This window comes from Alligator sinensis, unplaced genomic scaffold (assembly GCF_000455745.1).
Source record: "Alligator sinensis unplaced genomic scaffold, ASM45574v1 scaffold159_2, whole genome shotgun sequence".
NCBI classification, from domain to species: domain Eukaryota; kingdom Metazoa; phylum Chordata; order Crocodylia; family Alligatoridae; genus Alligator; species Alligator sinensis.
Window position 1 is genome coordinate 2,358,975 of NW_005841992.1, and position 3,526 is coordinate 2,362,500.

The 3,526-nt window shown below is 46.0% G+C and overlaps 1 protein-coding gene across 1 annotated transcript in view; it reads right to left on the bottom strand.

Annotated features, from left to right (window-relative positions):
* PIK3R1 (phosphoinositide-3-kinase regulatory subunit 1) overlaps positions 1-3,520 on the bottom strand; it is a 78,020-nt gene extending 74,500 nt beyond the window's left edge. Inside the window, exon 1 of the mRNA XM_006021431.3 lies at positions 3,244-3,520. The gene's annotated coding sequence lies outside the window, so the exon portion shown is untranslated. The remainder of the gene's footprint in view (positions 1-3,243) is intronic.
* Between the last annotated feature and the right edge of the window lie 6 nt (positions 3,521-3,526).

Sequence of the window (3,526 nt, forward strand, 5' to 3'; positions counted from 1 at the left end):
CACGACATAAGGATTATCCCTAGAGCCCCTGCAACATTATACAGAGACGTCTGTCTGCAAGTGCCTGGCTCTCCCAGCTTTCTCTACAGTATGACCAAATATGACTCAATTCCCTCTGAGCTTCAAAGTGAAGTTTCCTTATGCACTTTGGAAAATCCCACTCCCAACTTGTAGCTCATGCTGCTTAATATAAAGAATCTGTAAACTTCAAAATTAAAATGGATATTTTTCTTTGTTGGCACCTAATTTAGTTTCTCATTCAAAGGCAAATGTAGACAACCCTTCCAGAATAAGGGGGTAAGGGGGGGGGCTTGTGTTGCAAGCAATTGTTGCTTGCAACACAAGCAACAATTAAAAGGTACAGCAGTAATTTTGTAAGCATGGACTACTCCCATTTCTTACAACAAGGGAACACAGTGCACTTACACACCTTAGTTCTGGATTTGGAACTCAACTGTTTCCCATTTTAAAAAAAAACATCAGAAAGGCCCAGCAAAACCTGTTACAAAATTACCACTTCCACAAGGCTAAATTTTCTGAAATATTTAATTTTCTTGTTAAGAAAGGTTCAACAAATGCTTCACTACAACCACGCACTTTGCTCTTACTGCCTGCAGGCATTTTGGCAGATAACCAAATCATTCTTCTGAACACTGCATAATTTAACTGACTTGACCTACTCCTCCTATCTTTTGTCATCAGATATCACAGCAACTTTAAAAAAACCCCCACTTACTATCAGTAAAGACTGGTTATACCCCTCACATGTGGTCTAGCAATTCAAAATTTGAAATCTTGTAGAAACATGTGAAATATTTTGATCTAGTTTAAAATAGGAAACTCCAAACTGATTAAGTCCACATCCAAAAGAAAGAAACATGAAAAAAGGCCTAACTTGTATGTCAGAACTATTTTAGACTTGAGCAAGTAGTACAAGGTTGCCTCTAGTCCAGCTAGCTGGACACTGGCAGAATCCTCAAGAAATACTGAGCTGCTGTAATGCCTTCCGGCCCAGCCACCATCAGCACGGCCTTGTCATCTTTGCACGTGACTACAGGTTTCCCTCACTTGATGCAGGCTCTGTATGTGCAAATTCACTCTTAAACAATAACGTTTTTTATACCAAAAATTTGTTATATGTGAGGTAAATTCACTCTTATGCGATTGGTGTGGTGGAAGCCCACAGTCAGCTGCTTTGCGCAGTGCATTGTGGGAGTAACACGCACCAAAATATAGCCTCCTGTGTGGATCTGTGCCCCTCGCTTGTTGTCTGCAACATGTGTTTCTGTAGTTGCCATCTCCATGATGACAGTGCCCTGTGCTTGTGTGTACTGCCTGCTGTTGGCGAGTACCAAAATTGTCTTGTAAAAGTGACAGCAATGAGTCTGGGGGTCAGTACAGTCAAGATCTTGAAACATATCCCTGTTTGTTACATTGTAAAGTGTGTTCCCTTTATGTGAATTCGAGTTATGTGCCATTTTCCAGGAACGCATGTACAGCATAAAGCGAGGGAAACCCAGATCTCTGGTTGCTGCAACGAAACCTGGCAACAACTAGTACACTGTTGTGTATAGGCCAGGGCAGAGTGGCTGGATTCACACTTGCAGGTACCCAGTAACACAAACACCACCACACAGGATGCAGAATTGGCACCGTCTTTATAGTTTATGGTCAAAAACAAAGACCCTCAAGGGGTTAAATGGAGCATCAGATCCTTGTCCGTTTGGGGCTGAGGACAACTTGTAGCCCCTACCAACTTCCTCACATACATACCAATTGTTCCATGTTTGTGCACTGGTAAGCAAACATGCCCTTAGAGAGTTACTAGAGGCTCTTACAAACCTATACTTATACAACAGAGGAGGAAAATGCTCTGTTCCATCTCTTCCCAACTAAAATGATATTCAGACTTCCAAACCAGCGGTATGCAAGTATTCCCTCTGACAACATTCCTTTAAATGGCTGAGGAAAAAAAGCATCCGTTTCTACACGTTGCTTCCAACAAGGCTAAAGCAACATCTGAATCCAACACTTATTCCACACATCCCTCATCAAGGTAACAAAGCATTTTTCCCTTCTTAGGTAGTCACGCCTAAGCAACAATTGTATCTTGTCTTGTCGGACAATGATATGCATGCTTTCATCTGACTTTTTTTTTCCAAAGATTCCCTGAATTCACAGTGGAGGACAAATAAAATCCTAGAGGGGGAAGGGACTGCAGAGTGCATTAACTTCTCTTCCACAGCAATCATGTGAGCTTTGTCAGCAGAAGCTGACCAACAAATTTAGAGAAGCAGAGCAAAAGCACTAAAATGAGACAAACTGAACTTTAATACAGACTTGCTTGAAGGCTAATTCTCTTTTCCCCACTAGGTGTCTACACAGGTGCAAGTCAAATTTCAGTTATCTCTACACTGAATTGCTTTGGATGCTGCCATTCTCTAAATAGAAATAAACAAGATAAGCAACTCATCTGGATGTTATCCTTCCTTAGGAAAATAGCAAACAAAGGAGGATTCATTACCTAACTTGTATCCCCTTATCTTTGGAGAAAACTGCCTAAGCCTCTGAGGTTTCTTGCACTGAAAGCGTTCAAGTATTTCTGTGCAAAGAAGTTAACTGAACCAGTTCTATATTTCAAAAAGTTATACCACTCTGGCACGCACCATAAGACACTACACATGTACAACGACCACCACTGCAGGGCCGCATTACGGAGGGGAAAAGAAAAAACACAAGACTTTTTCTTTTACCAGCTTATCTTGCTGCCACTGCTAAGCGTCTTCCCATGGTATTAAGCAACAGAAGGAGTCACCCTCTGCACCGCCCCAGGAAACCTCCACTGACAGCAGTCAAGAGGTCACCTACAGACTGAAATCTCCTTTCAGGGGAAATCGGCTTTGCAGCAGGCGAAGGGCCGGGCCCCTAGGCCAGCTCCTTGCAGGTGTCAGCATGACCTACTGCAACCGCAGCCCCTCCGCGGCTTGGGGCAGGAATTTGGCAACCAGGGCCAGTCCTTTCCTCCCCTGCCGAACCCGAAGGCTCCTCGGTTCCTGGGAAAAGTCCACGGCGGGGAACAAAAGCTGTGCGCCCAGCAAGCATGGGGGGCTCCAGGCGCCCAGAAGCCAGCACTTTCTCTAAGTCTCTCAAAGTCCCTCCGCAAAAAAAAACAAAACCAAAAAAAGACACCCCCCCCACACACACAAAAACCCTCCCTTGCCAAGGAAGGCGATGGCTAGAGACCTTTTGTTCGAAATGTTACAGGAAGAGCTGTAGGAGCGAGGAGGGGAAGAGAAGGGCAAGCGTTGCACGCCTCTCAGCCCGGGGGTGCAGGGCAGGCTGCCGGCGGGGCTGGGTCCCGGGGCCGCGGCTCCTGCTCCTGCTCCGCTCAGCCTAAGCCGGGGGGCAGCGCCCGCGCCCGCTTTGTTCCTGGCCCCGAGGTCTCGCTGCAGGAAGGCGGCCGCACTTCCGCGCACAACAGGGAAGGACAGCGCCGGGTCCCGCCGTCTCCCGGCCCGGCCCGGCC